The sequence below is a fragment of the Pinus tabuliformis genome, chromosome 6, assembly GCF_031772625.1.
Source record: "Pinus tabuliformis cultivar Carrire ecotype Pingquan chromosome 6, CPIR1, whole genome shotgun sequence".
NCBI classification, from domain to species: Eukaryota; Viridiplantae; Streptophyta; class Pinopsida; order Pinales; family Pinaceae; genus Pinus; species Pinus tabuliformis.
This window is the reverse complement of record NC_142292.1, coordinates 1,792,062,347-1,792,076,684: the sequence shown is the minus strand read 5'-3', so window position 1 is coordinate 1,792,076,684 and position 14,338 is coordinate 1,792,062,347. Positions and strand designations below refer to the sequence as shown.

Below are 14,338 nucleotides of genomic sequence, written 5' to 3'. Positions count from 1 at the left end.
GGAAAACTTGTTAGAGAGCTCTTCAAATTTATTTATCTTTCAAGTTCAGGAAAAATACATTTGCAGACAAAACAAAACAACAAAATACAACTTATCTCATCAGCCCAAAACTCCTTGAAAACTGTGCCCACTTTGCCTCTATTTCCGTGCCCACTTAAAGCTGAAAATATGTATTGTACAGATCTTTTTCATTTTTTTCATAAACTTATCTCGAATGGCATGCAGATCACAACATTCAATGCTGTTCATACTGTACCTTCTGCTGTTTTCTCTGCCTTGATTTCTATGCCCACCTTTGGCCAGAAACCATTCCTTCAACTTGCTGCAACAAATTTCTCCTTCAGAACTTTTCTCCAGCTCTTAGCGTTCTTTCTCCAATCTGCTCATGAAGAATGAATGCATTTCTCTTTCTTTTTTCCTTTTTGTTTCCTTCAGTGACTTTTGGGTAACACTAAGATCTAATGGCTTAGATTCATTTAGATCAAGGGATGAGAATAAATGTGCATTTAATTCTCACTTTCTATTTTTTTAACTAACCCATTAAATGAAGTACCCACATTGTACTTTATGTCTAAAGTCACTTTTCACTTTATAATTTAACATTGACTTTACCATATATAAAGTCACTTTCACTTTATAAAGTCACACTTGGGAAAATAATTATTTTGGACACTTTTCCCTAGGTAGAGACTAACTCATAGGAAACCAGTTGTCCAAGGTACATTAAAAATCAACATGCGACTGATAGTGGCCTTCACCAGATCACGCCTCATTTCCTTACAAATTTCCCTGGAAAAAACCTCAGTCTGGGGGAAACCAGTTCTGTAGATGAGTAATTTTATTAATTCTTCAGCAAAATCTGTGATGGAGAAATTACAATTGTTTGCTGTAAATTAACAAACCTCTGGAAAATTAGTCCTGTCACTTTTGCAAGTCAATCTACCCTCATAGAGGCAATTCGGCCTTCCTCTGGCTGCTGAACTGATCACATGTGCGGCCCTGGCTCACTACCTTCCCTGGCAAACTCGCACTGCTTAGAAAATGAACTTGGCCTCCACTGGATTTCGATCTCAACTGGCTGTCTCGACTTTCCCATGCAAATCAAACACACTGACAATCTATCTCCTTGCACCGGCAATATGTCCTCTCTGGAGCAATTCACACCATTGGAAAATCAGCCTCTCTCTGCAGAAAAATTGATCTCCAAATAATTCAGGAAATCACTGTGATAAATCTCCTGCGGCAATACAAGAGTACAAGCAGGGGAGGCACATTCCATCCCCATCCCTGCTGCCATAAATCCAGCCAACGTCACTTGTTCTATGATCATGATCAACCTTATGTACCCACACCTTCACACCTGCACAGATACAGGATGATATCTCTCATGTGAAATATAATATCCCTCACACAGGCCTTCTGCATGCCATACTTCTCTAAACTTATATACTTGTACCAAACTCCATGCAATGGACATGCCATGAGTCATGATTATTATGGAATGCGGTGGCAGAATACCTGCTCATTGATGAGCAAGGTTCCAATATCCCTGTCTGTTCCCAAATTGGCCATTCTATCAGCCATCTGATTATTGTGCATCAATACATGATACATGGTGAATTCTATAGACTGGTTTTGAGAAGGGAGTTTAATTTCACATCCACTGGGCTAGTGCCCATATGTAGATGACAGATAATATATCGAGAATCGCATACTATAGTTAATTTGTCGATGTTAAGTGCCCCAGCTTGTATTATGCCTTGTGAGAGACCATAGTATTCAGCCTGTTTATTTGTGACTGTTCCCAAATTCCTTGCATAAGAGATTTTGACATTTTCTCTGTGGCATGGTAGATTCTACATCTTTTGTAAATGAAAGAATGTAAAATTTCTTCACCAAGTTATTCTGAAAGGTTATGGATATGGATACTTTACAGTGGGAAAAAGCAAAATACTATACACACACACACACACACAAAAGACAGGAGAAATAAAAATTTAGAATTACTAGGCATTGCTTATCTCTTATAATTCTTTTTAAATATTTTTTTCTGAGTATAATTACTAGATTTCTTCCATCTAGGTACTTTTGGGCTTTCATAATGTTTAAGTCATTTTTTGGGGCCTAAAAGTGGACTAATTTGGCCAGTTAAGTTTTATAGTTCCTGAAACACAAACAAATTGTGCTTTGAAATGGCCCTGCAGCCCTGAAACACTGTTTCCAGAATTTTATAAAGCCCTTAAATGTTCTATGGCCGTATCCGTCTGTATCCCCTCTATTTCAGTATGGTGCTTCAGGTGTCTGTTGCAGACATTTCTGGTAACTTAGGTTATTGATAGTATATTTTGCATAATGAATACTTGAATCTATCTCCTTAATTGCAATGGAAGGGCATTTTCCTTGAATGTTCAGATTTTCCAGACATTCTCATGGTTGCATGTCTAACTTTAAGATATTGATCTATTTATTCTTAGTGCTCATGGCAGTGAAGCATACATATATCCTCTATATATGGGTGTGGATGGTGGAATTGAACTTCATTTTGAAATATTCTGGTGCTGAAATATTTACTGGACTTTTGAGATCGACAGACTTTGGCTTCTACATGTTTTAGTTTTTATGAGATAAGATGGTGATAATTTTTTAAAGTAGGAGATTAGTTCCACATGCAAAATTTTATTTAGGTCGTTGATTTTGGACAGTTTTGGTTCTTTATTTGATGTGTACTTCCAGTTATGCGGGTACTTGACTTTAATTTGACACTACACATTTCAATGTTTACTGATCTCAAAACTTTATAAGCGCAGTTAACTTAATTTGGACAAGGGCTGCAACTAGTGGTACACCACCATCTCCAAGAGATAGCCACACTTGCTCGTCATGGAAGAACAAAATTATAGTCTTGGGTGGGGAGGATGCATCAGACTCTTATTTGTCTGATGTCTATGTCCTTGATGCAGGTACACCTGTTCTACCAAAATTTTGTTAAATGCGTTATCATGATAAGGGAAGATCTTTTAGGTTTCTTTTATATTATTCAGGGATAGATAGTAGGCTGGGTGGTGCCCTCTTAATATTTATGGGCACAAGTTATGTAGTCCTTTTACCAAGTTCAAGTTTGATGATAAATTTTATATGTTTTTCGACGATTGAAATTATACTGACGGTAAAAGGCTTCCCCTACAGATATTCAGCTCGTGGGCCCATAATGACATAACATATATATTAGTTAACATTGAACAAACAAAGCTTCCCTGGTTGCTGATAAAAATGATTATATAGCAGTTCATTTGGTCGTAGAGGGGCTTTGATGATGTTGAAGTTTTTCAAGAATAACAATAAAGATGGAAACAAATGCCCAACAGAAGACAATTGATACATTATGCACAAACACACAAAAAGAAAATGAGAAAAAACTGTTTTAGCAATTGAAAGAGAATTCCAGAAAAAAAGTCATATTCATCTTTTTCTGAGTGTCAGTCCTCTTCCATTCTTCTTGTTTCTAGCTCCACAGCTATTGATCATGCTCAAGTTGCTTTTAAATGCCATACTTTCTTTGCTCCCAAACTTCAGCTTAAAACAATGCCCAAATGGGGTCAATTTCAGAATAGTGTGTGTACGAGAAACTGTTTGAACTCATCCTCTTAAGGACAGAGGGAATCATGCCATCTATATTAGGATTTAGAAAATCTTGCTGCATACTTTCAGAAGGCACAACACATTACCATCCAAGCTTCTCAGTCCCAATGATGTGGATATAATCAGACTGTCAGAAGACACACCACGTTACCATCCAAGCTTCTTGTTCCCAAAGATGTGGATATAATCATACTCTTATTGTTTCTGTACATATTCAACATTTAAACACAAAGTAATATAATCTAAACTGTTTTTGTGGAATGTGCTTAATCTTTAGTTTCGTAAATTGTTGCGAACTTGAGTTTTCAATTTACAATCCTAATGCTTCTGATTATCTTCTATGTGTATTTAGCCACCAAATTTGTGCCTCTAATTACTCTTTTCTTAATTGTGTGTGAAAAATCGATAAAAATATTGCTTATTGCAATCAACTGGTAATTATCCAATGTATTTAGTTCTGAGAAAAATTATCTTACTGCAAAAATTGAATAAAAACACAACTGCAATATTCACCAAAAATAAACTTCGGAAACTCTGGGAAAACCCAATCACAAAATGGAGAACAATATTTTGGACAAAATGTCCTTGGAAAAATCCCGAAGGGAAACCAGCTCATCAGATCTGAGAGTTTTATTATTATCTTCAGCAAATTCAGCAATTGATAAATATTACAACACTGCTTGCCAAACCCCGACAAAATATTTCGTTCAACTTCACAATTTGATCTACCCTCGTGTATGCTCCCGACCTCCATATGCAACCTGACACGACCTCACACTAGCAAATATGTCCTGTATGGACCCAGATGTGTGGCTTCTTGACCCTCTGATGCTCACCACTTGGATGAAGTCGACCTCTCGTATGGCCCTTTTGGCAATCTCGTATGACCTCCTCTTGGCAAATATGGCCTCCACAAGAAATCTCAGACTCTCTCAAAGAAAACACGACCCTCCAAGAATCCTCACAACCTCACTAACTCAGCCTCCTTGTCTGCGGAAAAAATCTGGAAGAATTCCTTTGGATCTCAAAATCTGGAAGAATACTAATGAAAGAAAACTTCGGAAAATATTCACTGCTTCAATTGGTGTTGAAACCCTTGCTTGTGTCAAGCCTCAATAACCATGATCGTTATAATCTTCAAGGCTACCCATAGGTTTCCTTTATAATCTGTCGTTGATAAATCAACGACCAAGTTCTAGATCTGAAATGATCTAATCGATGGCTAAGATCGCTTAGAAACTTTTCTAGAAGTCTCTAGAGGAAAATCGACCATGTCTCAATTATTACTAACTAATTATTCTATTTCCCTAAGTTAAAACTTAGGAAAATAATTAAAATATATTAGTTAATTTAATTAAGACATTTCCAGTCAAAAGAATAACTTTGGCGTGGAGATACTTTCTGCTCTTGTGTTCCTAGTCTCATTCACACCACTTGAGGTTAGAACAATTGTCCGAGCTACATCAACCAACACTACTCTTAGTGAGGAAGCCCTTCTACGTTGTACACCATTGTGCTCCATGCTCACGTCTGGAACACCTGTCATGTTAAGTACCCCATGCCCTATTCCACTATGCCACAACTCTTCTAGACTACTGCTGCAAGCGATTAGCGCAACTGCAAACTCATCCTCTAATCGACTAGAAAGCTCATCTGCGACTGCCGCTGTTTGCTTCTCGCCCTTCTTGTCACCCTTTTTCTTGTGCAGGCAATTGCTGTGGTAATGGCCAAACTCATGACAACTATAGCAAATCGATCTTCAAGATGTCCTTATTCTTTTTCCCCTTGGAGTTGGACCCTTTATTGGATCCCTTCTTCTCTTTGTCCTTGCCCACAAGAACAACATTCTAGCTGTCATCTCCCTTTTGCTCGAAACTGCTACTAGTACCATTGTTCCCTTTCTCAGGGCTCAGTGGAAGCCCCTCCTATGTGAAGTCGTTCCACAAGCGGTCCTAAGTGGGAAAATAAGATCTTCCACTAACCACTTGCACAAAAACATCCCATTGCTTCTGCAACCCATTAAGGGATGTTCTCACAATCTCTTCATCATCGACCTTCTCTCCAATGGCTGCTAGCTCATCTCTCACTGCCTTTATGTGGGTGAGATAACCAACAATGTTTTCTCCCTTGTTTTGTCTGGTGCTTCCGAGATTCTCTCTTAGAACCATTTTTTGATTCATATTTTTATCCTAGAAATGTTTGTTGATGCCATCCCACATCTTCTTGGCTGTATATTCTTCCGCCAAATGTGGAACAACGTGGTCCTTGACGCCATTTAGAATAATATGCCTGGCCTTGGCATCATGTTAGAAATATTAATTTCTGATTGTAGATTGTTTCTGAGAAATACATAGAAGTTTCTGTAATATATATTTAATTGATTTATAATATTTGAATGATGAATACAAGGCTGAGGCGGTGCTCCTTTAATAAGAGTTGACTGGCCATGCCTAATCAGAGAGACATGTCCCTTGGGACTAATGTCTCTTCATTTAACTAATTAATTGTTAATTAATTGATTATAATTAATCATTTATTTATTTAGATAATATTTTAACATTTTAATAATTTTTATGAATTTAAATTCATAACATTGCCTTCCCCTTAAGATGCTTTGTCCTCAAAGCATAGGTAGGTTTGGGTGTTGATGAAGGAAACATTTTGATTCCCAAGACGAGTCTTCCTCTGGTAACCTCTTCCATTTGATGAGGTATTCCTTTATTGTCTTGGATCGTAAAACCTTTTCTCGTGTAGCGAGTATACCTTTAGGTTTGAGGACTATTCTTCCTTCTTCATCGGTCTGGTATTTCTGTTTGTGCTATTTGGTTTTGTCCTAATACTCTCTTGAGACTTGATACATGAAAGGTATTATGGATTCAACGATTGTCAGGTAACTTTAATCCATAAGCTACACTACTTATTTTTTTGATTATCTGATACAGTCCATAATATTTAGGTGATAATTTATTCTCCGCTTGTTGTTTTAGTGATAACTGCTTATAAGGTTGGAGTTTAACAAAGACCCAATCTCCCTCGAACTCTTTTTCAGAGTGGTGTTGGCCGGCTTGTTGTTTCATTCTATTATGAGCCATGGTTAGATTTTCTTTTAGTAAGTTGATGATCCTTTGACTTTCTCCTAGGTGGTTTTTAACTGCTGGTACCCTAGAATCAAGGAGTGCAAAGTCTTTCCACCTGGGTGGCTCGTAACCATATAAGGCTTGGAAAGGTGTCATCTTAGCTGAAGTGTGGTACGTGGTATTATACCACCATTCTGCCAGGTGTAGCCACTGGGTCCATCTGTTTTGTTTATTTGTAATGAAACAACGAAGATATGTTTCCAAGCATTTATTAATGATTTTGGTTTGCCCATCTGTTTGGGGGTGATAGGCCAAACTCATGTTGAGGGATATTCCTGCTTGGTGGCATAATTCCTTCCAAAATTTCCCCTTAAACCTTACATCTCTATCGCTGACGATGACCTTAGGAAACCCGTGTAGTTTGTAAATATTTTTACAAAACACATCTGTGATTTGTTTAGTTGTGTCAGTCTTTTTAATAACAATAAAGTGGGCATATTTAGTGAGCTTGTCGACTACTACAAATATTTTATCCTTTCCGTCAGATGTAGGTAGTCCTTCAATAAAGTCCATCGAAATCTCCTCCCACTTTTGATTTGGAATGTGTAGTGGATGTAGCAATCTTGGAGTTGGAACATTTTCGCTCTTGTTTCTTTGACAAATATCACATTCTGCAACATATTTCTGAATTTCCTTGCTCATACCCTTCCAATAGAATGACTGTCGGATGTTGTAGTAAGTCTTGTAGAATCTGACATGTCCGGCTGCAGGTGAATTGTGAGACTCTTTTAGTATTCTCACCTTAAATTTGGATGCGGGTGTTAGGTAAATTCTACCCTTGTACCATAAGATGTCATTCTTCCACTCAAAGTTGGTATACTGATTGATATTCTTAATCATGGAGTCACAATCCTCATCCTTGGCATATTCGACTTGTATTTCGTCCAACCATTTCAGAACAACTATCATGGCGGCACATGTTGTGTGGTTGTCATCCTTACGTGAGAGTGCATCAGCTACGACTTTCTCCTTTCCTTTCTTGTGCAATATTTCTAAGTCAAAAGCTGACAACTTCTCCATCCACTTCTGTTGTTCAGTTAATAATGTCTTTTGCCGAAGTAAGAACTCAAGACTGTTGTGGTCGGTTTGGATTGAAAATTTACTCCCAAGCAAATATTGGCGCCACTTCGTTAAAGCGTGTATGATGGCGAGCATCTCCTTTTGGTATGTTGATTTTAAGCCTTCTCGTTTATTAAGTTTCCTGCTCTCAAATGCTATAGGGTGGTTGTCCTGCATTAATACGGCTCCAATTCCGAATCCAGAAGCATCACATTCGACTATGAATGGTTTGGAGAAGTCAGGAGTTGCTAACACTGGTGTGGTTGACATTACTTCCTTTAGATTCTCAAAACACTTGTTTGCTTGGTCATTCCACTGAAAATCATTCTTCTTTAACAAATTGGTCAAGGGTGCTGTCACATGTGCATAGTTTTTTATAAACCTTATGTAATACCCGGTTAGACCTAAAATCCTCTTAGCTTGGATACGCTCTTGGGTTTAGGCCATTCTTTGATTGCCTTGATTTTGTTTGGATCCACTTGGACTCCTTCCCTGGATATAACATGTCCTAGGTATTCAACTTCCTTTTGCCTAAACGTACACTTTGATAGCTTGGCATAGAACTGGTTCTTCTCCAATACAGACAATACTTCTTCTAGATGCTTGAGATGTTCCTTCCACGTCTTATTGTAGACCAGAATATCATCGAAGAAAACTAATACAAACTTCCGCAAATATGGGTGAAAAAGTTCATTCATGGTTGCTTGGAAGGTGGCTGGCACATTTGTTAATCCAAATGGCATAACCTTAAACTCATAATGCCCTTCATGAGTTCTGAATGTTGTCTTTTCGACATCTTCTAGTCTTACTCGTATTTGGTAGTAGCCTAATCTTAGATCTAATTTGGAAAAGTATTCTGCACCGTGTAGTTCATCTAGCATTTCATCAATGAATGGAATCAAAAACTTATGTTTAATAGTGATTTTGTTTAAACCTCTGTAATCTATACATAATCGGAAGGATCCATCCTTCTTCCTGACCAATACCATGGGTGCAACATATGGACTTCTATTTTTAGTAATGATTCCATGCTTCAGCAGGTCTTGTATTAAGGGTTCTATTTCTGTCTTGTGGTGATGGCGATAACGATATGGCTTAACGTTTACTGGTGTTGAGTTTGGTTTGACTTCGATAATGTTTTCAATTTGCCTTTTCAAGGGTAATTTCATTTGTAGATCTTGAAAACCCTTCTCGTATTTTCTGAATCAAGGATGAAATTTCTGATGGCTGGTGGGCCCCTTCTATTGATAATAACTCCAACTGTTGACATTGTGCAACAAATGCTAGTGCCCCTTTGTGAATAAGTTTCTTCATCTGGTGAGAGGAGATGACTTGAGTTGGTGGCGCTTGAAACCTAAACAACTTATATTTCCTTCCATCCCACTTGAATTTAATGAACTGTTTTATGTGATTTGCTAAATACGTGCCTAGTGTTTGTAACCATTGTACCCCTAAAACGACATCTACTCCTCCTAGGGGAACTGTATAAAAACTGGACTCCATTGCGTATTTGCTTAATTGCACTTTAACTTTATGGCACTTGCCTACTCCATCTATACGTTTCCCATTTGCTACCATAACTTTTAAATCTGCTACTGGGGAAGCAAAAACGTTTAGTCTTTTTGCAACATTGACATCTATGAAGTTGTGTGTAGTCCCCGACTCTATTAGAATGATAATGTTTTGCTTTTTGATGTGACCTTTAAGCTTCAGTGTCTATGGTTGAGCTATCCCTGTGATGGTAGTTAAAGAAATTCGTGGCATATCTTCTTCTGATTCTGGACTAGGGTTTGTATTTTCTTCATTGTTTTCTTTGTCAGAGCTGTCTTCTGAAGATTCTTCTTCTCGTTTGGCTTCACAGTTGTACAATTTTTGCGTTGCGCATTTGTGTCCTGCGTAATACTTGTCTCCGCATTTCCAGCATTTGCCATCCTTTTTCCTTTCGACACTAGATTGTTGTTTTCCTTCATTTCGCATTGGTGGTGGAACGTACTTGCTAGTGTTCTCTGATGATGGTTTACCTGACTTCCCCTTGGAATAGTTGTTAGTTCTCTCGTTACTAGCATATGGTGCCTTGTGGAGTTTATATTTCCGCTTGATAATTATGGTTGCGTGTCTGGCCTCCTCAATGGTTTTGGGTTTATGCAATTTTAATTCTTCGTGAATGTAATATTTAAGTCCACGATGATACATTTTTAACAACTCTTCATCTGAGAACCCTCTCTGCCTTACTGCTAATACTTTCCATTCGTGAGTGTATTCACTCACTGATCTTTTTTGTTTCAGGTGAACGAATCTCTCGTAGACATCATCCTCTTCCTTGTTATGAAACCTTTTTAGCAGGGCATTTTTAAAGTTTTGCTAGTTGAACGAGCAATCCGTACATTTAGACGACCACCACAAAAACCAATCGTACACTTCTGCTTCTAAGTAGTTGGATGCAGTCATGACTCTTTCTTGCTCGCCGAGTGGAGGGTTTGCTAAAAAAATGGCATCCATCTTATTTACCCATACGACAACGCCTTTATAGTTCTTACCATCATACTTAGGTAATTCATTTTTGATTTTAAGATGGTTCCTTTTAGAAGATTTGGTATAATATTGGCTTCCTTCAAAGTGAATTTGCAGTATTCGCGGTTTCTCATGCCTCAGGAACTCATGCTTTGGAGAATTCTCACCTTCCAGAGTCTTGGGACTTTGTGTAGCTGAAGGTGGATTAGTCCCTTCGAAACACTGGCTCATCAAGTCTTTTAAGAAAGAGATATCATTGGCCATTTGGACCTGCTTACTACTTCTCGACGTTATCGAGACATTTATTTAATTCGCTGATGTCCTCTTGAATTTTTTTCATATCGTTATTGTTGTTGCTGGCCATTTTGTTTTGTTTCGTCCTACTAGTTCCAATTTTTAATATATTTTTTTAAAATAATTATGTAATTATAAATTATATATATATTATCTAATTATAAGCTATATATATTATATAATTATAAGTTATATATATTATATATAATTATAATTAATTTATATGTTCTAATTATGCCACCAATCGTGTCTGAGCGACTAACTGGGTTACGATCGTTGACAAACCACCATTTCAGACCGTTGACAAATCCACTGTTACGGATTGATAACAGGGCCACAAAATTATAATTAATTTATATGTTCTAATTATGCCACCAATCGTGTCTGAGCGACTAACTGGGTTACGATCGTTGACAAACCACCATTTCAGACCGTTGACAAACCCACTGTTTCGGATTGATAACAGGGCCACGATTGTTGACGGCTTTGACCATGGTTGGAGTGTATCGATAACGACGTAAGACTGTTACGGTGTACATGCCACGACACACGACACCGGTCACGACACTCGGAAACCTGCGGATGACACAGTGGGTGTGGTGTTCCTCGCCATTGAGCACATGCCACAGAACACGGTTACCAACACTGAAGATTGTAGACAACATAGTGATGCTTTGGTGGCCTATCGATCAGTTCACTGTATCAAAGTGCAGTGAAAGTGTGAATGCAGGCAACAGTGTGGAGTACGATACCGCGGAGTGTGGAGTGGCGGACGCAGAGGAGATGAGGAGGCCTAATGGCCAACAAGGTGATGTGGTGGGTGTCACTAGATACTGTTGGCTCTGATACCACTGTTAGAAATATTAATTTTTAATTGCAGACTGTTTTTGAGAAATACACAGAAGTTTTTGTAATATATATTTAATTGATTTATAATATTTGAATGATGAATACAAGGTTGAGGCGGTGCTCCTTTAATGGGAGTTGACTCGCCATGCCTAATAAGAGAGACATGTCCCTTGAGACTAATGTCTCTTCATTTGACTAATTAATTGTTAATTAATTGATTATAATTAATCATTTAGTTATTTAGATAATATTTTAACATTTTAATAATTTTTGTGAATTTAAATTCATAACACATCATCTTTTTTGTACTCATGCAACATTATAGGATCTATTGTTACAACAATATGTCTCGTAGAAACACCTTCTGTCCATGTTCTTCCAAAATTAGAAAGCATCGTATTTTCCAGACACCAAAGTTAGATGCGCCATCCAATCCATCTTGATCCCTCAATCCTGCTGAAGCCATTAGTGAAACCCTTGAGAGAAAATAAAAATAAATATTTCTTCTACTAGCTAGCAAAAGTACTTGGAAAACCTCACGGTTTCCCTCTGCGAGTGATCTCAGTTTCTTAGGGAATTTTCGGCTCTCTTGGAAAATAGTATGGCCTACACATGTGGCATTTGGCTAGCAAACTGGCCTCACAACCTTTCCTTTGGAATTCTCGACCTCTTCAAAGAGACTCGGTCTCATCCTCTCTTCCCTTCTAGAGTGTTCCTACTCATGTGGCATTTGGTTAGCAAATTGGCGTCACAACCTTTCCTTTGGAAGTCTGGACCTCTTCAAAAAGACTTGGTCTCGCCCTCTCTCCCCTTCTAGAGTGTTTCGACCCTTAACATGGCCTCAACACCTCACATGTGCAGCTAGATTTGGGCAACACTGCCCTCTAGAAACTATCACTGCCTGACTAAAAATCTCGGCTTCTCTTGCATAAAATAACACTAGTGAAATTCCTCCAAGTAAATCTGGAACAAACTGAAGAAAACGATTTGGGTATTAAACCCTTTGCTTCCTCTTTCAAATCCCTGCACTGATTTATTCCGGTAAACATCTGTGCTTTAGATCTACGCTGATACCATGTGAAAAATTGATAAAAATATTGTTATCGACCCGTAATGATCCATTGTATTGAATTCTGAGCAATATTGTTTTACCACAAATATTGAATAAAAACACTATTGTAGTATTCACCAAAAATAAATTACGAAAACTCTGAGAAAAACCCATCACAAAATGGGCAACAATATTTTGGACAATACATCCTTGGAAAAACGTTGAGTTTTATTATTTTCTTTAACAAACTTTGCAATTGATAAATATTACAATACTGCTTGCGAAACCTTGACAAAGGTTTGGCAAAATATTTCCTCACCTCCACAATTCAATCTAACCCTTGGAAGGTTGATAACCGTCCTCTACAAACTGACATGGTCTCACACTGGAAAATATGGTGTTATGAAATTAATTATTGATGTAATTGGGCCTTCTCGAAAAGGTGCCCAATGGCTTATTTAAGCCAGGGCCCTTGTAAAAAAAACCATCATTCGGTCTTTAATTATATATATATATATATATATATATATACGTATTTTATTCAGTGAAATCATGGTTACCCATACCAGGTGGTATCAGAGCCTCTGATCCTCGCGCCTGCTGATTGATTCAACCACACCTCTTGTTGTGCTGATCCATTCTCCTTCAATCTTCCTGCTCGTCACATCTTCTTACCTCTCCAGCATCGACCCTTTGCCGCATGTATTCCCTGTCTCCGCATATTTCGACCAACTGTTAGCCCAAGAATCGAGCTGCCATTCTAGTCGTTGTTCTATCGAGTCACCATTCCAATCGGGAATCCCACACTGTCGTTCCCCTGGCCGCCAGTCAACGACACAACCATGACCCATATTGTTTCCTGTTTCTAGTTTCCATGCCGCTGACACCACTTCGTTCGTCCATTTGCGTTACCCGATAACTCGTCATTTATGGTTCACCTGCTCCAAACAAGCCGCGTTCATGTAAATCGTGAATATATAGTTATTAAGGTATATAGTTACATACATAACTATTATATAGTTATTATTTGATTTAATAATTATATATATATATATATTTAAAAAGAAATTATATTTAAAAAAAATTAGGTCAAGTTAACAAAAAATGTTACGCTGGATAAATATACTCCACCTCATACCCACTTAATGTCTCCAACAATGTCAATGGTGAATTTTAATAAAAGATTGATATATCTTAAGAATAAGGTGACAGGACATGGCAGAAACATCGAGGAGCTCCAGGGTAAGACAAAGAGAATAGAGATCAACTCGAGCATAACCATAACGAATTTAAAAAGGATCATGCAATCTTTTCAAATAAGGTGGATTTAAATCATGGTCAAGCAATGGTGATGTTGACTTGTATTTGTGACAAGTTGAAGATTACACCTGATCAAATACCTCAGAATAATGAAGCTACTCAACATGTCAATTGTTCGGATTCGTCAAACTCGTCAAGCTCACATGAGAAACCCGAGTCTCCAAAAGCATCGTCCATACCCCATCAACAAAATAGTAACACAAATTTTCAAAATATGCAGCTCTGGAATCAATTCTCAAATATGCAGCTTGCGAATCAATACCCTCTCTTTACTCCAACAGTTGCGACATATCAACGAAGAGCAAAACTTGAACTCTCCAAATTTGACGGTAACGAGAAGTGTAGTGTTGCATGGTTCAATAAAGCAGAATAATATTTCGAGATTTACAGTATTGACAATGATGATGAAAAGATCAGGCATGCATCCATGCAAATGGAAGGTGAAGCATATAATTGGTATATGTGGTGGAAAAAGACG

The 14,338-nt window shown here is 37.8% G+C and overlaps 1 pseudogene across 1 annotated transcript in view; it reads left to right on the top strand.

Annotated features, from left to right (window-relative positions):
- LOC149266179 (uncharacterized) overlaps nucleotides 1-14,338 on the top strand; it is a 209,289-nt pseudogene that overhangs the window by 39,892 nt on the left and 155,059 nt on the right. The window contains exon 5 of the transcript XR_016260118.1: nucleotides 2,808-2,960. The product of XR_016260118.1 is annotated as an uncharacterized LOC149266179 (transcript). The remainder of the gene's footprint in view (nucleotides 1-2,807; nucleotides 2,961-14,338) is intronic.